The sequence below is a fragment of the Capricornis sumatraensis genome, chromosome 12, assembly GCF_032405125.1.
Source record: "Capricornis sumatraensis isolate serow.1 chromosome 12, serow.2, whole genome shotgun sequence".
NCBI lineage: Eukaryota > Metazoa > Chordata > Mammalia > Artiodactyla > Bovidae > Capricornis > Capricornis sumatraensis.
The window spans coordinates 55,923,345-55,947,891 of NC_091080.1; the positions used below are offsets into that span (position 1 = coordinate 55,923,345).

At 35.6% G+C, this 24,547-nt stretch overlaps 1 protein-coding gene across 1 annotated transcript in view; it reads right to left on the reverse strand.

Annotated features, from left to right (window-relative positions):
- Positions 1 to 24,547, reverse strand: part of DACH1 (dachshund family transcription factor 1) — a 456,840-nt gene that overhangs the window by 264,568 nt on the left and 167,725 nt on the right. The window lies entirely within an intron of this gene.

Consider the following 24,547-nt stretch of genomic DNA (forward strand, 5'->3'; position numbering starts at 1 on the left):
CTTGATGCATAATTCATAGCCTGCACCTCGTTACCTGCTTCTTCATATTAATATCTATACACAGTTTGAATTGCCTCGTTTGCATATGCTAAAGTTCTGCATGCAGCCTTCAGCACGAAAATTATGCACTAACTTGTAATAATTATTACAGTCAGCCTGCTATTGATTTATGAGACTTTTAAAAACCAAATATGTGTAGTACTTGTAATGAATGATATTTTAAGGTTCTTCAGGAAATTAAAAGGCAATGGCTGCCTAAGGAAATGTTCTGCTTGTTTGATTTAATACTACAGTTAGCTGGGAGGTGGAATGAAAGAGTGATTCAGACCTATAGCACATTTTTCGATGATATGTTTTATTACTTTGCACTGCTAGCCTGATATCTAGATGATAAATGACAATACATATCTAATGTGTGAAAAGGTCTTGCAATTTCTTTATTTTTTGTCATTTAAAAGATAAGTCAAGTTATCATTTAACCCTTATTCTATTTAAATGAAGATCCCCACTAGGTTGCCTTACTTTAAATATACTAAAAATTATATTGGAAATGCTTAGGATTATTTGTAGGACATCATTAAGAAATGGCCAGAGTAGCATCTTATATCTGACTTTAGAATAATTAAAAATCCTGTTTGTGTTCTAATAGTACTTCTCTTTCACTTGCCTGTTTTACAAGCATAATTTTTAAAATTATCAAGGCAGAAAGTGAAAAGGATACACATATTCACCATTCTTGTATAAGGAAACATGAAGAATATAATAGCAAGTTTTGAAGCAAACCTAATTAGCATTATGTTTCCTCTGTCTGCCTCTGTATCATGAATGTACATTTATGAAAGGCTTTTCTGTCATTTATCTGGCCAGTATATGCCAAGATATATCAAAACCTCCAGATGCATCCTTCATAAGTTAACATTTCCATGTAACTCGCAACTGAGATCCTTTGCCTTGTCAGACGATTCAAAGATCCTATCTCTATTATTTAGTGTAAGTAATATATGTAGTCATTTAACAAAAATTGCATTTGCTCTTTTCAAAGCAGTGCACTGTGGGGGCTAATTTGGGAGAACGGGTTCTTAGTCTTTAAGAGCTTACACTCTTGTCAAGCGGGACAAATCTGGTACATAAAGAACTAGGATGCAAATTCAAATGTGCTGTGTCCTAAGCTAGTTGCAGTCTGAACACTAATGCGGAAAAGCTGGATAATGATAGATAACTCCCTGTTGGAGTTAAGATTTCATGGCCTTGGGAGATTAGAAGAGAATTCTGAATGATGAGTTGGACATGGAGAGAAAAAGAACAGAAGAAATCACACTTCAATGGGAATGTGAGAAAGGAATGGAAACCTGAAAATGTGTGAATGTACAAGATTTTTTTTTTCCAATAAGTTGAAACAGGTCAAATAAAATAAGCGGCAGAAATCCATACTGTAGACTTATTGCCTAGGGCCAGATCCTGGAGGACTTTGAACCAAGAGCAAGTAGATCCTGCATCTGTTTAGGTAGCTAACCAATAAGGACACTGTCCTGTGAATACTGAAACATCTCTCTGGCTACTTATTCTTTGTAATTACTCTTCATCCTCAGTTGATTCTCTAACTTATATTATTAGCCTAGAGCCCACCAACAGTGCTCTGCTAGCCTCCATTCTCCCTGAGTGATTTCTTCTATTAACATTACTGATATGATAAGGAATAACAGCTAAATCTTATCTACAGCCTGATCTTTCTCCTGGGATTCACAGGGATTAATGCCTGTCTACTGAAAATCCCTGCTTATGTTCTATAATAATCTAAGATTCAGTTTGTCCAAATTTGAACTCAGCATCTTCTCCATTAAAACCTACTTTTCCTTGATTAATCAAAATGGCACCTAACTGACTAAGCCAGAAATCCAGGACTCAGCTGTGTCTTTCCTTTCCTTTGTACACTCAAATATTATCCCAATGTAGATATCTCTCTGCCCACACCTATATTCCAGATCAACCCCTCCTTTCTTATTTGATCTACACTCACAGCTCTTTCAAGACCTACCCTCAGCTTTGCCCCATGCTAGAGCTGAAAGTGAAGTCTAGATAACTCTCCGTACTGATTTTGGAAGGATTTTTCTTTTTAATCCTGTTTTTCAACTGTTTAAAGGCATCAGTGACTTCCCAGGTAGCACAGTGGTAAAGAAACTGCATGCCAAAGCAGGAAGCACAAGAGATATATGAGTTCAGTCCCTGGGTCAGGAAGACCCCCCTGGAGTAGAAAGTGGCAACCCACTCCAGTATTCTTATCTGGAAAAATCTATGGAGAGAGGAGCCTGGCACGTGACAGCCCACAGAGTCACAAAGAGTTGGGCATGACTGAGCAACTGAGCATACACACACACAAAGATACCAATAGTTCCCTATAGCATTGATACTCCTTAGCACTGTAAAAAGGCCTTTCAATATTTAGCCCTGGTCTACATTTCCAATCTCATCCTTTTTTTCCTACATTCATTGCTTATATTTGGCCTTAATGAATTTATTATCAGTGTCCTATATTGCTTTGATCTCCTAATATACTACCTCTATATAAGTCACTGTCTTTGTCATCTAAGACTTTTATTACATCAACCCATCCTCAGCCCCATTTTACTGACTAAACATTCCTCATCCTTCCTACCAATGCCTTCTATAGAGTATTCCTTCTATGCACTATGCTGGTTCATGATGAATAATTCTATTTTAGCCTTTTCTGCACTGACTATAGTAATCTGCTTATTTATTTCACTCCCAAGACTATATGGTAGAAAGTGTACTTTTTTTTTTTTTTTGTCATTAAAATACCTCAGGGCCTGGCTCACTGTATGTATTTACATAAATTTTAATTCAATTTGTTAAAACTTTCACTGCAATTCTTCAAATTTCTCACCAGTTCCAGGAGTCTCCAAGATTCCAGGAAATGAAAAGTGAGATGCAAAAGAAATTTGGGATTCTGAGTCTAAAGATGCTAAATATACATCTGAAGCTCAGAGAAAAATAAGTATCAAGAGAACTCAAACAAGATGCCATGTAAAAAGTGTGAAAGGAAAACTAAGTTAAGATTTGAAAGTTTTAGTTCTTGAATTTGTTTTGCTTTTAAAGAAGATGAAACTGTTTAGCAGTACTTTATTATTCAGGCCACAGGATCTGTCTTCACAGTCCTCACTCAGGAAGTAGAAGTCAGGCTTTAAGTAGGAACACTTTATTTCACACTGTGATTAGGAGAGACCCAGTGGGCTCTTTTCACCCTAGATACCTCCTGCCCAATCTATCAAGTTGCCTCCAACCTCACCAATAGAGATTTACTGCTTTTAGACTGGAAGATTTAAGATCTTTTAAAGCCTTCCATTAACATGCAAATATCCTTGGTGGTGGTGACACCCTAAAACAATCTACACACACTCTACTAGGGATGACTTTGCAATTAGAGGAGAGCAATCTTGAGATACCTAGGTAAATAACAGGGGAGGTGGGAAGAACTCCAATGAAAGATTTCCAAGGAAAGACAAGTCATTTATCCTTTTCCCTAAGAACAAGAGGAGGCTTTTCTTGGAATTATAGGAGACTTCTTGGTTGCTGGGGAAGTTAGGTTTGTTGATTAATAAGACTTTCCTCTATCCCTCACGACCTACAGTTAAGTCTCCTTATTGACAGGCTTGGTGTATTACCTTTACTGCACTCTTGATCACTAACTACTAGAGGGTTTAAGTCTAGGAAATCTAGGAAGATAACTTAATCATAAAATACTTAGATATTTAAATTACTTTCAAGAGAGATTTAGGGAACTTCCAGGAGAAACTGTGTAGTGCAGTGCTCAGAAACATGGGTTATACTGTCTGGATAGATCTCACTTTAAATAGTAGCTCCAGAAGGTGTGACCTAGATCAAGCCACTTAACTTCTCTGAATACCTGACTAAATCAGCATTTTTTTTAAATGGGCCTGTTTGTTTTGTTAGAAATAAGTTATTCTTGGCAAGAAAACCAACAACTTCACTGAAAAGAGGAATGAAACAATTAGCAAAGGCCCTTCTCAGGGAGTGATCAATTGCCTCAACAGCAGACACCTTCAAGCCTCCTTACTACACCAGTAACCCAGCTCTACCCCCAGAGTATCAGAGCAGCTGAACTCTCTTAGTTCTAATCAAAGCAGAAGACCTCACTTAAATAAATTATTACCCTTAATAGCTTTACAGAAATCAAAATTTATGACTTTGGTAATTGTTTTTGCCAGCTTCACACATGAGCCATGGTGCAGCCTTTAGTATTTTCACCAACCTGCATTAAAATAGTGGAGTAATCACTTAGAGATGATTGACCTTAGTATCTCACTTACCTAGGAATCCACTCAGGCTTATGGTTTCCTGCAGTTCCACAGAAATCAAAAAGATTTCTTTTCCAGAGAGATCAGTGGGTGGGTGTCTCTACTTTGTCTACATCATTAAATCAGTGTCAGGCTAATCTCTGTCTCTCTCCCCTAACTGTACAATGGTTACCAACTCTTCCACTTAGTGTGCTTATTCAGTATGAAGTAAAAATCTAACAACTCAAAGAGGCTAAGTCCATCAAAATACTGAGAGATATCTGAAATGTTGGAGGGTGCTTGACAGATTGTGCAACCCCTAACCTCCTCCACAAGCATCAGCTTCTGCTAATCTCTTCAGTAGTTCTTGGGAAATTAAGTTCAACTCTTCTCCTGAGACTGGAGCAGAGAAACCTGTGAAATCCAGAAACAGACTGTGATAGCTATAAATCGGAAAATGCAAAAGTCACTGCTTAGCAGAAATTTAGGTTCCAAATCCTACCTATTTAGAGAAAGGCAAGAAGGGTGCTATTCAATCAGACAATTCCTTCCTCCATGTATCTAAAGGACAGGAGCTACTGTACAACAAGCAATTGGATATACATAAAAGTTATGAGAATAAAGACCCCCATTTCTTTGAGACAGAATATAAAATTAAATAACCTGTGGGATAACAATGAAGAAGAAAAATACACAGCAGCCAGTGAGCACTGATTTTAATCTTGGGACACAACAAGCATTAGGGATAAAAGCAGCTTGCTCCATTCATCAAGAAGAGTTCATTTGCCCTCTTGAATCTATTTACCCAAAAAGTGCCAGTTGTGTGTTTACATTCTGCATAATTTACTTACTATTAAGTTTCCTCAAAACCAAGCCAAAAAAAAAAATGAGAAATGTATTCATATATATGACCTGCATATATACTAGTATTTCTGATTGTAAAGATACAATTTGCCTAATGATTTATACTACCATTTGAATATTATAGAGTCAGAAAGAGTGATGAGGAATGTATGATAATATAAAGAAATTCTTATGTTCTAAGTGAAAACTCAAGATACAGACTTCCATATATGGCATACTGGAGCACAAAAGAGAAAAATTAAGTAAAAAAATGCAATACATATGCATAGAAAAAAAGACTAGAAAACATACTAGAATATTTTGTACATACATATATTTTGTAGAAAACATACATACTATTAAGCAGATTATCACTGAATAGAGAATTCAGTATTTTTTATATCTGAAGGTTTTAGATTCTCTGTCATATGCATCAAAGAATTTATTGAAGACAAATCATGATCCTGGCTCAATCTGATCCTGAGGTTTACCTCTATCCATAGCAGAAACCAGGTATAATTTATCCCCTTAATCTTTCTTTTCCATCTCAATTTTAAAATATTTAATAAAAAATATGATTATATGTAAAAATATTACCCTTGTGAGAACTTTTTTTTTTTCCCCCATGGAAGAAAAGCTATCACCAACCTAGGCAGCATATTAAAAAACAGACACATTACTCTGCCAACAAACGTCCATCTAGCTATGGTTTTTTCAGTAGTCATGTATGAATGTGAGAGTTGGATTATAAAGAAAGCTGGGCACCAAAGAACTGATGCTTTTAAACTGTGGTGTTACAGAAGACTGTTGAGAGTTCCTTGGACTGCAAGGAGATCCAGCCAATCCATCTTAAAGCAGATCAGTCCTGGGTGTTCATGAAGGACTGATGTTGAAGCTGAAACTCCAAAACTTTGGCCACCTGATGTGAAGAACTGACTCATTGGAAAAGACCCTGATGCTGGGAAAGACTGAAGGCAGGAGAAGGGGACAACAGAGGATGAGATGGTTGCATGACATCACCCACTCAATGGACATGAGTTTGAGTAAGCTCTGGGAGTTGGTTGGACAGGGAAGCCTGGCATGCTGTAGCCCATGGGGTCGTAGAGAGTTGGACACGACCAAGTAACTGAACTGAATCTTTCTTTCTTTTCCATCTGTTTTAAAATATTTAATAAAATACATGATTATATGTAAAAATATTATCCTTGTGAGAACTATAAAAGTAATTTAAATATGAAAAGTACAGATAACCATTAATATCTTGCAGATCAAGTCAACTTCATGGAACAAATCCATCAAAATAAATGAACAAAAAGAATTTCCTAAGACAAATATATGTACATATTTCACCAAAAGTTATAGCTGATTTATAATATGCAAGTTATAAATGGATAGTTTTCTTTTAGAAAGACCTTGTTAACCTGTTAGTTGAAATTTGTTCCTTCAGTTTTGGGAAAGGCTACAATATAAATAATACAGGAAGTACATGCTTAGCATCATTTTCCCATTCCATGAAGTTTTTTTTTCTACACCTGGCAACATTTTGAAAGATACATTACTTTTGTGCAATGGTGACAAATTTGAGCACTTTCTCAGTCTCATATTTGTTTAGACATCTTTTCGTATTTTCTGTGTAGGTATGTGTCCCAGCTATGGGTATTTCTCAGAACAAATGGATTATGAACTAACACTATAAAGAGATGATTTTCCACCGTCACCAAAATACCTATTTCCATGGGGCAGACACTTAAAATATCACCAGCTGGACACCTGGAAAGCACCCTCAGATTAGTGACTCATACACCTAAAACATACAACATTCCTTTAACTCTTTACATGGTACGTGTTCTATATTGAATTTTATTCCTTCTAAATTCTTACACTGAAACCCTAACCCCAGTGTGACAGTACTTGGAGGTTGGGCCTTAGGTAGGTAATTAGGTTTAGATGAGGATATCAGGGATGCCTCATCATGGGATTAGTGCTCTTAAAAAAGAGACACCAAGAAGCTTGCTTGCTCTCTCTCTCAGCCACATGGGGAAATAGTGAGAAGGCAGTTGTCTACAACCCATGTCTACAGCCTCACTCAACATGACCAAGCAAGCACCCTGAACTCTGACTGTCAGCCTCCAGAACTTTGAGATGATGAATTTCTGTTGTTTAAACCACCCAGTTTATGCTATTCTGTTTGGAAACCTGAGCAAGACTAAGACAGTAGACAATTCTACACATTAACTGAATAAATACACATGCAAATACACAAAATAAAATTTCCTGTGAAAAAGAACTAAAAACAAACCTTTTAAAAGGTTCTGTTTTGTTTTTAAGCTATTTTTAAGCATTTGTATATTGTGTTACCAATTAATTACAACCCAAAAGTCTAAAGAGAGGCCCTGTTTGACAGGTTACATACTTGGGAAAATCTAGCCCATTTTCTGCTCAAATAAACTTGGTAAACACCCAGTTAAACTTAGTAAACATACATATATTTTGTGGAAAAACTTCACAGATTCCCACAGTTTTTAATATTGTTGCTTTGTGGAACAATTTCTCAAAACTTTCACTACGCTAAAATATACTCTAAATCTCCAAAATGAGGTATTATAAAAGAGCCATTTACTAAATTTTACCATGAAACCTGCTATTTTCAAGGAGTCTGTTTCGAGACTTGTACTCTAAAGAAATATGTTCTTCCCAACAATGTGCTTATCTTCAAATTATAAAAATTTTTCATCACCCGACATTACCAAACCATTTTCTGCATCAGAGGTCATATGACAATCGTCACAGGGGCAAGGAAAGCAGCAATTCACATATTCTATGAAGTTTATATGAGTTGATAATTACTCAAAACACAGGGTTAACATGAGTAAGTTGAAATCATTACAAACAGAAAGTGAACAATAGTTGAAATTAGCTACTCTGATGAGAAGGAATAATTGTTGACTCTGACTTCAAACCTCACACTATCCAGACTTCAAGTACTACAGGAAATGTATTTAATATAAATCTGTTTCAAAGGACATTGGCAAAATATCTGAAGTCTCCAGCTCAGTGCTTAGTCATGTCTGACCCTTTGAAATAACATGGAGTGCAATCTGCCAGGCTCTTCTGTCCATGGGATTCTCCAGGCCAGAATACTGAAGTGGGTTGCCACATCCTCCTCTAGGGGATCTCTCCAACCCAGGAATCAAACTCAAGTCTCCAGCATTTTGGGCAGATTCTCTATCATCTGAGCCACCAGGGAAGTATAAGAATGCTGGACTGGGTAGCCTATCCCTTCTCCAGGAGATCTTCCCATCCCAGGAATCAAACTGGAGTCTCCTACATTGCAGGCAGATTCTTTACCAGCTGAGCTACCATAGCGTATAGAAATTACCTCAAACTAAGGCTTAAAACATATTGGAATGTGGCTAAGCTATGCTTAAGCATTTGTATATTGTGTTTACAATTAATTACAGTCCCAAATACTACAGAGAGTCCTTATTTGACAAATTATATGTTTGGGAAAATCTAGTCCCTGAAGTTTTTAAGTCCCCTCCATCCCTTTTATAGAATCTATATGTGAGAACCACATTAAGAAGTTTCTTCACAATCTACAAAATACACTAACTATATTAATATTAGAGTTATATTACTCAGGGATGTCTTACCTTAGTGAATATACTTTTTGATAAAGTTTTTATAAAATCAGAAGGCTAGTATTCTCTTCTCAATTTGAATTCTTTATTGACATCAAAGGTACATGACAGTTTATGAAGTATATCTATTGATGAATCATAAAAGCATATTCATATACTTTAAATGTTTTATTCACAAAAAAGTAAATTAATTTAATTAAGTTTTAATAAAGAATATAAAAATTTAATACTATTTATTTTTATCTTTCCATAGCATACATTAAACACTGACATACATGATATTTCTTCCAAAGAGGAGACTGTGTATAAATTGCATTTAATGACATGCTTTCTAGAGAGTTAAATATTTTCAACCTTTTAATCACCTTATAATTTTCTCTTCTTCCCACAAGCTTTCCAAGCCACAGATAAGTCTACCCACAACACATCTGTTTCAAAATTGTCTGCAAAGAATGACTAACACACAGATAAGTCTACCCACAACACATCTGTTTCAAAATTGTCTGCAAAGAATGACTAACATCCCATAAGGGACAAATCTCAAAATAATGAGAAACTATTGCAAATGGTCTTCTTAAAATCTGGGGACCAGTTATTACTTTATTGGCCTCTTTCTCACAGTATCTGTCATACTTCAAAACCATATTCTATAAAATTTAATATTAAAAATATTCCAACTAAGACATTCAATATCGAACACAATCTTTTATTCAATCTATGGATTCCATCATCACAAAGAAAAAACTTTCACTAGTATCATTTTTCAGTTTGAATTTCAAATGACTAGATCCTCTTTGCAATTGCTGTTGCTTTTATTTTGTATGAACCAAAAACAACATAATTAGTCTTTTATCTCACTGCCACATGCCATAATTGTACTTGCACATGTCACTGGCTCTGTTTTTCTAGATCACCTTGAATTTGGTCCCAAGATATGTCCACAGTTTAAATCTCAAAATAATATCCAACTTTCCTCTATAGGAGATCCCATTTTAAACACTCTGAATACCCCCTTCTCAAATGCTTTCATTTATATTGGAATCATAAATTAAACAATGACGTTTCCCAGCTGGTTCAGCGGTACAGAATGCACCTGCCAATGCAGAACTGATATAGAAAGTGAAATATCAACACAGGAAAGTAAATGGTGTTACTCAATATGCCATACATAAAAGGTGGGGTTATTAGGGGGAAGGAAGAATAGGCAAAGCACACAGGATATTTAGGGCAGTGAAAAAATACTCTGTGTGATGAAATAGTGGTAAATACATGTCATTATACATTTGTCCAAACCCATCGAGTATATACTAGTAAAGTAATGATATAAGGCTGTATATTGTCACCGTGCTTATTTAACTAATATGCAGAGTACATCATGAGAAACACTGGGCTGGATGAAGCACAAGCTGGAATCAAGAAGGGCAGGAGAAATACCAATAACCTCAGATATGCAGATGACATCACCCTTATGGCCAAAAGTGAAGAGGAACTAAAGAGCCTCTTGGTGAAAGTGAAAGAGGAGAGTGAAAAGCTGGCTTAAAACTCAACATTCAAAAAACTAAGATCATGCCATCCGGTCCCATCACTTCATAGCAAATCGGTGGGGAAACAATGGAAACAGTGACAGACTTTATTTTCTTGGGCTCCAAAATCCTTGCAGATGGTGACTGAAGCCATAAAATTAAGACACTTGCTCCCTGGAAGAAAAGCTATGACCTACCAGACAGCATTAAAAAGCAGAGACATTGCTTTGCTGACAAAGATCCTTCCAGTCAAAGCTGTGCTGTTTCCAGTAGTTATGTATGGATGTGAGACTAGGAATACAAAGAAAACTGAGCACAAAAGAACTGAAGCTTTTGAAGTGTGGTGTTGGAGAAGACTCTTCAGAGTCCCTTGGACTGCAAGGACATCAAACCACTCATTTATAAAGGAAATTAGTACTGAATATTCATTGGAAGAACTGATGCTGACTGAAGCTCCAATACTTTGGCCATCTAATGCAAAGAAATGACTTACTCTACCCTGATGCTTGGAATTTCCACAATAAACTCTGGGAAATTCTGAAGGAGATGGGAATACTAGACCACCTGACCTGTCTCTTGAGAAACCTGTATGCAGGTCAGGAAGCAACAGTTAGAACTGGGCATGGAACAACAGACTGGTTCCAAATAGGAAAAGGAGTATGTCAAGGCTGTATCTTATCATCCTGCTTATTTAACTTATATGCAGAGTACATCATGAGAAATGCTGGGCTGGAAGAAGCACAAGCTGGAATCAAGATTGCCGGGAGAAATATCAATAACCTCAGATATGCAGATGACAACCACCCTTTTGTCAGAAAGCAAAAAAGAACTAAAGAGCCTCTTGATGAAAGTGAAAGAGGAGAGTGAAAAAGTTGGCTTAAAGCTCAACTTTCAGAAAACTAAGATCATGGCATCTGGTCCCATAGATGGGGAAACAGTGGAAACAGTGGCTGACTTTATTTTTCTGGGCTCCAAAATCACTGCAGATGGTGATTGCAGCCATGAAATTAAAAGACGCTTACTCCTTGGAAGGAATATTATGACCAACCTAGACAGCATATTAAAAAGCAGAGACATTACTTTGTCAACAAAGGTCCAACTAGTCAAGGCTATGGTTTTTCCAGTAGTCATGTATGGATGTGAGAGTTGGACTCTAAAGAAAGCTGAGCACCGAAGAACTGATGCTTTTGAACTGTGGTGTTGGAGAAGAAAAGACACTTGAGAGTCCCTTGGACTGCAAGGAGATCCAACCAGTCCATCCTAAAGCAGATCAGTCCTGGGTGTCCATTGGAAGGACTGATGTTGAAGCTGAACTTCCAATATTTTGGCCATCTGATGCAAAGAGCTGACTCATTTGAAAAGACCCTGATGCTGGGAAAGATTGAGGGCAGGAGGAGCAGGGGATGACAGAGGATGGCACAGTTGGATGGCATCACCGACTCAATGGACATGGGTTTGGGTAGACTCCAGTGTTGGTGATGGACAGGGAGGCCTGTCGTGCTGTGGTTCATAGGGTCACAAAGAGTCGAACATGACTGAGTGACTGAACTGAACTGAACTGATGCTAGGAAAGACTGAAGGCAGGAGAAAAAGGGGATGACAGAGGATGAGGTGGTTCGATGGCATCACTGACTCGACGGAAATGAGTTTGTGCAATCTCTGGGAGTTGGTGATGGACAGGGAAGCGTGGCATGCCACAATCCATGGGGTCACAAAGAGTCAGACACAACTGAGCGACTGAACTGGCTGACTGAAGGAGTATACAACACCAAGCATGAACAGTAATGTAAATGTTGGACTTTGAGTGATTATGACTTGTCAATGTAAGTTCATCAGTTGTAGCAAATGTACCACTCTGGTGGAGTATGTTGATAAAGTGGGAGGCTATGCATGTGTATTAGCAGGGACTATATGGAAATTCTCTGTATCTTTTCCTCAACTTTGATGTGAACCAAAACTGATCTAAATAAAAAAAATCTTTAAAAAAAAGTAAGACTTGTGAACTAAGGCAACCTAGTCCAGAAGCCATGACCTGAGCATCATGCAATCTGTCTCTCTCTTCCATATCTGTTGTTTAATTTAGTCAACAACAAAATGTTAATGTGCCTAACCTTTCAATGTGTGCAGGAAATACTAGTATGATATTGCCCATGACTTCAAGTAGATTGTGATTTATTGGTATAAATAGATACATATATAGCATTGCAGCAAATTTTATTAAACACTGAAGTAAATGTTTGAAAGGACTGTTCTGGGAATACCATGGTGGGGATTTCTCAGGAAATATGAAGTGTGAACAGAAATTAATCATCTGAAGAAGAGGAGGGCTTGCTAGTAAGGAAAGAACATAGAGACACAACCTCACCTTACTTATACACGCACTTCTGTAATGAAATGCTGAAAAACTCAAACTCATGCTCATCTTTCCTTACTTAAAATGGTTAGTATCACACAGCCTAGTACATGATCATTTTCAAATAATTTCATAAGTCATGGCTAATCTCTCCATATTGCCTCCATTCTTCTGACTTTGAGAAAAATGTTACATGTGATAGGTTCTGATTTTTGGTTAAATGCCTTTGGGACATTATGATTCATTTAATTACTTTATTTTTCAAGTTAAAATTCTGCGAGATTCAGTATTTTTCTGTTTTACAGTATTTTTTATAGTCTTTTTCCATTATGATTTATCCCGGGAGACTGGATATAGTTCTCTGTGCTATATAGTAAGACGTTGTTGCTTATCCTGTCTTAAATGTAACTGCTTGCATCTATTAACTCCAAACACCCAGCCAATCCTTTTCCCTCCCTCCTCCTCCTTGGCAACCGCAATTCTGTTCTCTATGTTTTTTGTGATATTTTATTTTAGAGGAATTAAATAGGAGCCCAATTTGGCATTATATAATTACCTCTGTAGATAAAACCTTTCTCCAACCAGTAACTAATCTATGCCCTTTCAAAATTTTACTTTAAAAGCGGTTTATATCCATAACAGTGAAATTCATTAATGACTCAACTATTATTTCATTTTTCTATAATATTTATAATTTTAACCAAAGTTACTACTATATCTTTCTAATATAGAAGATGAAAATATTTTGTAAAAAAATTATTGTTAGCCAACAATAAGGAAGGAAAAATCTATAGTAAGTGCCACATCAATCTTTATGTTCTAAAGTAATAACCACTATAAATTTCTAGCAAAGTACATGTACACACACAAACACACAACATTTGGTGTAAGCATTTTAACACATAAGTCACAAAAGTAGAAACAACAGTTTTACTCATGTTAAACTCTTGATCTTTTGAGATACAACTTCAAATGAGAGTTAAAAGCAGAACTGATTAATTCAGAACTCAGAAAACTTGGTCTTCCTCCTTGTGAATGCAGAGCTAAGATGCCTGACTACACCTAAAATGTGTGTTTTCACCTCTCACTGACAAGTTATTTGTTTGCTACCTCTAGAGAAAATGTACATAACTAATTTATTTGAGAGATCTGTTAGAAAAAATAATTCATCCTCCATTCCCCTCTGCTGTGTAATGCATGCGGAGCTGTCAAGATACATAGTCGTAAAGTACAGAGATTCAGATAACAACCCAGAATTCAGAGACCTCTGACAAATTTTGATACTCCCAGCAGGGTTTTAGGTCTATGAACTGATGAAAGGATTATACTGAGATAGACAAAGTATGCTGTTTCCATCCTGCAGAGATGTAATAACATGCTTAATTTGTTACCTGACATAGATATTACATAGGCACCAAACATTGCTATTGGTATTATTTACTTCAATTGAATTCTATTTAATACTTTATGAAAGTATTTTCTTCAATGAAGGACCCTTTAATATGAATGTTCAATATTATAAAAAATTATGATGTAAGCTGCCTGCACTTCAGAGTTGAAGAAGAAGTTGGCAAATGTCCTTTTAAGCTTGAATAGACATTGTTTTATCTTGGGATTCTTTCCCATGGAATACTGTGCAGAGGCAGCTCTTAAAATCCCAATCATTATGCTAATTTCTATGTTCTCTTACTTATTGATTCAATCTCAAATCATAATCTAAAATACTTAAAATTTCTGTTTAATAGTGTCTTTTACATATGGATGGAATGTTACAGGATGGAGACAAAGTAACTTAAAGGGTCACAGACTGAGGTGAATAGAACCACATCTGACTGAGCCAAAGTCCACTCTGAATTGCCATGCTAATTATAAAAATGTTTACACATTGAAGAAATTTACATTAGAAGTAAATATCTAGTTTTAGTTGATTTTTGAAATTTACTTTCAAGGCTATATTTCTAGCCTACAATCATTATTTTGAAATAGATTTACTATTTTGAAAGGCTGCCTCCACACTTTTGCACTTGCTGTTGTTACTTCCTAGAATATTCCTCAATAAGATGCGTTTATGCCTCACCTTCTTCCCTGGCCCGCATACAACATGGAACCAGGCTCATTCAATTGTTCACCTCCAGTCCTCTGTGTTTTTAACCTGAGTATTATTTAGAAATACTAGATACTTACTTACTTATTGGTAATTATCTCTCCAGATACCCTGTATATGGACAAGGATATTTGAATGACTTCTGTTTACTGGTGTGGGCTTCCCTGGTGGCTCAGGGATTAAAGCGTCTGCCTCCAATGCGGGAGACCTGGGTTCGATCCCTGGGTCGGGAAGATCCCCTGGAGAAGGAAATGGCAACCCACTCCAGTATTTTTGCCTGGAGAATCCCATGGAGGGAGGAGCCTGGTAGGCTACAGTCCACGGGGTCGCAAAGAGTCGGACACGACTGAGCGACTTCACCTTCACCTTCACCTTACTGGTGTATTTCCAGAATATAGAAACCAGGTCTGGCATAAAGTCAGGACTCAATAAATATCCATTAAATGAAAATAAAAGAATGAATAAATGCATGAAGAAAAAAAAAAAGAATGCTTATTGCTGATCTATGACCACTGAAATCTACACTATCTTCAGTTCAGTTCAGGCTGAGGCTACTGCATGTCAGAGTGTTTTCTATGGTGTCAATTTGATAATGATGATAAAGTTGAAGGCTGCTGAGTTATTGACCTCTTAGCATTATCCAACCTCCAACTGAATATGCTGAATCAGACTTAACTCTTCAAAATGATGTGGCTGGAATGATAATACACCATATATTTTTAAGTGTATGGCAATCTGTGAATCTTGAAATCATCAGCCAAATATTTCACTTTCAAATATGTTTATATTTGAATTTGGCTTTAAAAAGCTAGATTTATATACTTGAACATTTATTTCACACTCTCATAATGAGGTGTATATTTCTAATTATTTAGTTTAATCGATCCTTCTAAGTCATCAAAAATAAACCATCTTTGGATTATACTTTATTTTCACAAATTCTGCCTTACATATACATGGTTATGTATGGAAGTCCCAAATTATTTCATTTCAATAAATTAAAAGGCTAAATTACATAAAGCGTGGTGTCAAAGCAATTCACTAATTATTTGAAAAGTTCAGATAGATCTTCTTTTATGCAATGAAAGAAGAAGATTAAGTAATTAAATGCTTAAAAATGGCAAAAAACTAAAGAAAAAAACCCTATCCTTGGGATAAGATAGGAGCATGGCATTACAAACATGGTGTTAGTGCTTGAAACTATTTTCTAAAAAGGCTGATAGAATTATCTTTGCAGAAATAAAAAATTGTATTTAGGAAAATTAAAATTGAAAGTTAAGTAACAAAAAGGAAAATATATAAATCAAAGGTTAAGTGTTATTGCTCTTAGTTTACAGACAATGAAGAATCCGATATTAAATGGCAAAAAAAAAAAAAAGAACAGGAAAAAAAGATTTTAAATAATAATAGATTAGTTACCTTATAAAAATAAGCAATCTCACCAGTAAATAAGGAATTAAAGATCAAATCAAATATAGACTATTACATACAATACATGTGCAGACCTAAAAAAAGACTGGTACAGGCAGATTCTTTACCAGCTGAGCCACAAGGGAAGCCCAAGAATACTGGAGTGGGTAGCCTATCCCTTCTCCAGGTGATCTTCTGGACCCTGGAATTGAATCAGGGTCCCCTGAATTGCAGATTCTTTACCAACTGAGCTATCAGGGAAGACCATACTTCTATACTGGTAGAAGGATGTATTCTGCATAATATTTCTCAGAGTCCATTTTGTGTAATGTATCAAAGTTTAAAATATGAAACATTTTATACCAATACTTTCAAAGTCACAAATCTAAGAATTCATCCTGAGACAGACTATGCAAATATGAAACTGTAGATTCATACAAATGTGTTGAGTTGAATAAATTACAATGTATCCTAGACTGAAATTCTAATAGGGTCATTAAAATTATATATATTAGAAAGCTAGATAAAAGAATCCAGAAACATGTCTACCACAGAGTTCATGTTTTAAAACATATTACACTACATTAAGATATATTTTATATATGCTTTCAGTGATTTTTTATATGTGATTACATATCATCTTTAATTACTTATTTTTTTGAAATTTTCTAAACATTTGGTAATTAGCATTTTTTTTTAAATCAGAGAAGCAATGAAATGGAGCATCTAGAGATGAATTCAGTGGTACTAAAAAAATAGATTATTTTTCAAACACCAGGAAAAACAAACATGCCACTCTCTGAATATGTTAGAATAAAAATCATACACTTACAGAAGAGTAATTTATTTTAGAAGCATTAATATGAAGAAAAAATAAATTATTAAAACTAGGTCCTTAAACTGTGTGCATATTAAGAGCATAATATCTAGACTTTATTGCCAAGAACTTATAACTTGGCTATTTCCTTTCCACAAGTTGGAAAGCTTAGGACAAGTTCAGCCTCCAAAAGTCTTATATATTAAGTGGTGCTGCAAATACAAAGAAATATTTTTGCCAGAAAATTTTATATCAAATATTTAAAGAAAAGTATGATAAAAAGTGAATGTTATGGTGATTGTTAACTACATAAAAACTCTCAGCTTTATATCTCAAAGTGATTAATTTTTGAACTGCATTTTAGTGTTTAATAACATTTAATAACTGTATAAATAACATTTAGCATGATATTTCTGAAAACTAGCTTTCCATCTTTTTGAAACCCAGTTTTTTTTGAGACTTCAATAATGAATTTTATTAAATCTCAAAGCGTCCTTGTTTGAATGAGAAAAAATAGTACCTCTTCCTAAAACATATGGCCTCTTTTATCTATATGCTCTCTACATTTGTTGGGTTCAATGACAGGGTTTACTATACCTGAATGGGTGTTGTCTGGTGAGTAGTTTATGAGCAGAGAATCTTTTGGTGCCTAAGACATCAATCTGAACAGGATGGTAATAGACAACAGTAGAATTTTGCTATAGAAGCTATTTTGAATCAACACAGGAATTTATCTTGTTTTCAACCTTCACACAAAACTCTTCTTCATGAAGTTTCAAGAAATATTTGAACAGAATGCCAAAAGTTTCTATCAGTTCTTCAATTAAATTTTAGTCAAATATATAAAACTGCTACGACTTCACTTTATGTCAAAATGTTTATTGATTAGCATCAAAATTTTTTAAAGTAATGCTTCTTATTTGGCTACATTTCTGAATTTGTACTCCTAAAAAACGGTTGATTACATGATGTTAGCTTTAATTGCGTATTTTCAGTTATGTTTTCTGGTCCCTATTTGCGTTACCTTCTAGACTAATGGTGGAGAAGGCAATGGCACCCCGCTTCAGTACTCTTGCCTGGAAAATCCCATGGACTGAGGAGCCTGGTAGGCTGCAATCCATGGGGTTGCTGAATCCGACATGACTGAACAACTTCACTTTCACTTTTCACTTTCATGCCTTGGAAAAGGAAATGGCAACCCACTCCACTGTTCTTGCCTGGAGAATCCCAGGGATGGGGTAGCCTGGCAGGCTGCCCTCTATGGCGTCGCCCAGAGTCGGACACGACTGAAGCGCTTAGCAGCAGCAGCTAAACTAATGGACTGAGACATTCTATGTAAAGCACACGTGTGCATGTTTACATACATACACACACACACACACACACACACACACACACACAGCTTGGATACATGCTGGCAGTCTCCTCACATGCTGAAGCCAGTGGATATGGCAAACGAATCGAGAAAAGGAAAACAGAAAAGACAAAGACCAAAAAAAAAAAAAAAAATGATCTTAGTAAACTAGGAGACATTCCTGCTATTCAGGAGCAACTTCAGGAATATATAGTGAGAAATGAACAGTCTTAATTTGCATGATTAAATTTAAGGAAATGCCACAGAGTAAGTTAGAACACTGGGACTAGCTAGATTAGCCTTGTATGCATGAATATACTAATATTCTAATACTGTGGAAAGGAAGACGTCTTTCCTTTTCTCTCTTTGGAACTAGAGTAAAGAATACAAACTTTATATTTGAAAATGACAATTAAGTTGTTTGGTGTTTCCAAACTTTTCACATCTCTCACCCCATCTTAGCTTTTAATTGGTTAAAAGATAATTTCAAAATAAATTAATTTTTTAATAAGTTAAAAGTAAAATCCATTGAATTTAAATTAACTGGAGTTAATTTAAAGGCCCCTAAATTTTAACTTTAACTAGTAAATTATTTTCTAGTAACTTTTTCCTGAATTATAGATTAAAAACACAAAACTAGGCCTTGACCTAAAATCTAAAATCAAACTTGCTAATAAGCATTTACCAGCTCTCTTCTTGATCTTAAAGCACATAGTAGATGTTAATAATTTGAAGAAGGACTGATACATATGTACATGCAAAAATGAGATACAACCAAAAGGCTATTAACTGGCATGAAAGACAGCAGTGTTATTTCACAGAAACACAGATTCATTTAAGTATTTTTTTTTCCATGAATGATTTTATATATATATATATATATATATGAATGTATATGAAATCAATAAATATGATGCTTTTTAAATTACTACATAATCAAGATATTTTCATAGGTAAGCGTACATTTAAACATAAGATTTAATATTTTAATATAATTATTACATTTATAATTATGACATGTAACTTTAGACACAGTTACTTTCCCCAAATAATCCCACTTACTTTATTTATCACATGGTCTTCCCAGGATTTAATGATGTATATCACTCTGTATCCTATAGCAAAAGCTTACCTATTTGATAACTGTTGGTTTAGATATATGTGAAATCACTTATACATCAAAGCACAGAATCCAGAAAGATCAAATATAAAAGAAAATGAGAAATAGTGATAGAATGAAAGGGGTATTGATGTGTGGTAGTTAAGGGAGTAACTAGGGTTTGGAGACAAAATTGAAGATTCATAGCATAAGAATGAAATAGAAATAAAAAGAAATAAAATTTTAGTGAGGTAGAAAGATAAAAGTAAAAATCAGAAGTGCTCCTATGTGAGACGATGAAGTGTAGACAGGGAAAGAGGATGTTATAGTAATCCAAAGAGGGGAATATAAGGAAAAATTTATATTTCGTAATAAGCTGTGAATCTTTGTTCAATTTCTTGCTGTTTTATAGTGTTTGAACAATGGGAGCCTAAATCCCCAGTTTACTGCTCTCCACAACTTTACAGAAATATTTAATCTTCTATGTGATGACCAAGAGCCACAATGTGCTGTGTTGTGCAGTGCTCAGCCGCATCAGTTGTGTTCAACTCTTGGCGATGCCATGAACTCTGTCCATGGGATTCCTCAGGCAAGAATGCTGGAGTGGGTTGCCATGTCATCCTCCAGGAAATCTTCCCAACCCAGGAACTGATCCCGTGTCTCCTGCATCACCTGCACTGCAGGTTGATTCTTTGCCACTGAGCCACCAGGGAAGCCCCGTAAGCCCCATAATGCCATGATATTGCCCCACAATCTAACCCCTCTGGCTTCAGAGCTGCCACTGGCAATACAGTCAACTCTAAATTATATAAGCATATATGTTTACCCACACACATGTATGTATCTGTGCACACAGTAGGCAAGGTTTGGTTTCTGCCTTAACCTTTTCTTTCTCTTCCTTGTTATCAAAAGAATATTTTTAACTGTAAGTGAGTGAAGAAACACAAAATCCATGTTTTCCCACTCAATCCCATTTTATAATATTCTGTTTTAAAAATCAAGCAAGGTACCAGGAATGCATGTACAATACTCAAATTATTCATATTTAAAGAACTTTGGAAAATATGAAATATGTTCTCAAGTTAAAAGAACTCTAAATTGCACATCATTTTCATATAGAGTTCACCTTTATGGTAGCAAATTGAAGTGAAAATCATAGTGCATTTAAACCTACATTTCTTGCAAAATCATGTCCAAAAGTTTGCCACCAATGAATTATATTCTTGATTAACTTAGAGTACTCTAAAACAGGAAGCAAAAAAATAATTCTGGGCTTAAATAAACGTCTACCTTCAATAGCTTAAAAGCAAACATTAGCAAATGCTTTGCATCCTATTTTCTTACAGCAGTCCTATAAAACAATAAACCTCTGAAAGCAATTACTTTAAATTTATTTTTACTCTACATTGAAGCAGAAAATATTGTCATGCAAAAGTTAGCATTGAGCTTGTATAATAACACAGATTTATTGAGACAAGGAACAATGCTGATTAAAAAATAAAAGCATTGAAATATACCCTAACATCTTTCCTGAAACACCTGATAATAATTACCTGAGGAAAAGGTGGTGCTGACAACAGCATGCATGATGCTGCCAAAAGGAGAGTTAATTTTACTTTAAAGGATTAAACCATAAATTACTTTAAAATTTGTGAGAAAAAAATAGATCCTTTCTAAAGTTAATTTAATCAATTCACAAGAATTTTTCACAAGAGAAAATTATTAGACTATAACATTCAAAGAAGTTATATGAAAATCATATTAAAGAGCCTTGCCACTCTTACTCAGGAACTAATTAAGAATATATATGACTGGATTTTTAAATATCTGTTTAACAATGTATATTTCAACATATTTATTGCCATCTCAATCTAGATTTTAAAATAATAATTGGTTAGGTTTTCCTCATATTTTAAAATGTTCTCTTTTCAAAACTTTAATTCTAAGTTCAGTTTAGTTCAGTCACTCAGTCGTATCCGACTCAGCGAGCAGAACTGTAAGTAGTTTTCTTACTTGTGTGGCATCTGTGTATTAGCAGAGTCAAAGGATAGTAGGCATTTAATAAATTCACGTTGACTAATATACACTATTATTGGTTCACAACTAGCTATTCCCTTGCTGCCTTTGCTATGCCTTCCTGAGGATAGTCTGAGAAAAACATACTTCTTCAACGTAGAAGGTTTTCGTTTCCTTTTACTTTGGTCTTGGCTCTAGGACTTTGACTCAGTCAGATGTGGTTCTGTTCATCTCACTCTGTGATCCATTAACTTACTTAGTCTCCATCCAGTAATCATTCCATCCATATGTAAAAGGGTCATGATAATAATATTTATCTGATAGAGTTATTGTGGTACATGGAATGTAAGCAGATGTGACATAAGCTATAACTGGGCAGAAGCCGGAAATGCACTGACATGGCTCTGTCTCTTTCTGAACTTCTACTGTTTTTCCATGAGAACATACAGGTCAACAAACCCCAGTGGAACCCAACAGACTTGCCCATGACCAGCAGCCCTCAAGTAAAGTGAACTGGAAATAAATGTCTGCTGTCATAAGTCTCTGAGATTTTGGTGTTGCATGTAGCAGCAGATAAGACTGACTATGCCAGATGCATCATAAATACCGTAATTATTTATTGTAACTACTTAAAATGTACAAGCATACACAGGACACAGTTCAACTGCTGATAAGATGCATCAGAAGAAGCTCACTGAAACCCTAAGCTTTCCACTCCTGTGGGTAGAGTCAAGAATTTGCATAAGATTAACAGTAGACACCTAATCAGAGCAGATCTGTTCCTCAGCGCTAATTGTAGGTTCACTCTTAAGGGAAGCAAAGAGGAGAGAAAGTTGTACTTTGAATGATGGTACTAATTATGTGGAGCCTACACGTTAAGATCTGGATGTACTGAAAAACTGACTGACTAAAGATTGCAATTTGATTACTAACAACCGGTCCAAAATAATTTGTTCACATGTGAGGAAAACAAGGTGGATATAGCCTTAAAACTGAATTATTACAGCCTCTTGATAAAAGTGAAAGAGGAGAGTGAAAAAGTTAAGTTAAAGCTCAACGTTCAGAAAACAAAGATCATGGCATCTGGTCCCATTACTTCATGGGACATAGATGGGCAACCCGTGGAAACAGTGTCAGACTTTATTTTGGGGGGCTCCAAAATCACTGCAGATGGGGACTGCAGCCATGAAATTAAAAGACGCTTACTCCTTGGAAGAAAAGTTATGACCAACCTAGATAGCATATTGAAAAGCAGAGACATTACTTTGCCAACAAAGGTCTATCTAGTCAAGGCTATGGTTTTTCCAGTGGTCATGTATGGATGTGAGAGTTGGACTGAGTGCTGAAGAATTGATGCTTTTGAACTGTGGTGTTGGAGAAGACTCTTGAGAGTCCTTTGGACTGCAAGGAGATCCAACCTGTCCATTCTAAAGGAGATCTGTCCTGGGTGTTCTTTGGAAGGAATGATGCTAAAGCTGAAACTCCAATACTTTGGCCACCTCATGTGAAGAGTTGACTTATTGGAAAAGACTCTGATGCTGGGAGGGATTGGGGGCAGGAGGAAAAGGGGACAACAGAGGATGAGAAGGCTGGATGGCATCACGGACTCGATGGACATGAGTTTGAGTGAACTCCAGGAGTTGGTGATGGACAGGGAGGCCTGGAATGCTGAGATTCATGGGATCACAAAGAGTCGGACATGACTGAGCAACTGAACTGAACTGAACAGAACAGCTCAAAATGGTTTACTGAGCTTAAAAACAAAGTTAAAAAAACTCACTTTCAACTTACTTAATGATGGCATTTCATCTCTTTTCAAATAAGGAAATGCAGAAATAAACTTTAATAAAAATTAAAATATATTTATTATAAGTATGCTTCTTTGTTTCTAAGATCAATGTGGTAAATTATCTAATAAATTTTTGATAAAATATTAATTTATATTTTTATGATAGTGGCATGGGAACAAGCTCTAACCTATATTTACTAGCACATATATAAAGAATGATAAATTGTGTGTGCAGATAATGGTGATTGAGACAGGTCTAGGACAGGATTGAAAATTATCAAATAGCTACTAAGGATCCAGGGATTATTGTCAAGGTAAATGAGATGTGACCTTTATTTATCTAAAGAATCCTCACTGGAAATAACAGTAAAGTCCATGACCAAAAATAAGAAAAGATTGGCTCTAGCCCTCTTTAGTAACCAGATGCTACTGGCTACAATACTGGTGACTTTGGGATTTCATTTAGAGAAATTGTTCTGTTTGTAAATGAGCATTTGCCTAAAGTAAGTAGATGGGGTGGTTAAAGTGTATGAAAGACACTGGTTTAAACAACATTAAAGAAATCACCATAAAAATTACAAGAAATTTATTCAAAAAAATGTTCTATTGAACTTGAATTCTTCATCAAATTCACAAAGCCCAAGCCTATAAGTCAATGTATAGGTGGATAGGCAATTTGTTAAATGCCAAAGAAACTTCTCCAATTCATTGTTAGCTAGAACTTATGTTATTTCTGCTGTTAAGTCCCCACCAGGCCTGCCATTTGCACCCCTAGATCAAATGTCTCTTTTTTAGAATCAAGTACATCAAGTCAACCTTTTTTTCAGAATGCCATGAAGTCTACATTGTAACAGCAATTATTATATAGTTCATAAGAATTTTCTATGTCCTTTTCAATTCTTATCTCTATCATTTCCCTGCCTCCATAGCCCACCTCCTTCAATGATTAATCTTCAATGCATGCCTTTATTTTTTTAACCTTCATGCTGTATTTTATACATATATTTTTTTATTTTTTTTCTTCTTGAAGTTTTTTTTTCATGTAGTGAAAAAATGTAGCGATCGTAATCTCGATGTCATCGTGTGTGTGTGTGTGTGTGTGTGTGTGTGTGTGAAAGTCGCTCAGTCGTGTCCGAATCTTTGCAACCCCAAGGACTATACAGTCTGTGGAATTCTCTAGGCCTGAATACTGAAGTGGGTATCCTTTCCCTTCTCCAGGGGATCTTCCCATTTCTGGGATCAAACCCAGTTCTTCCACATTGCAGGAGGATTCTTTACCAGCTGA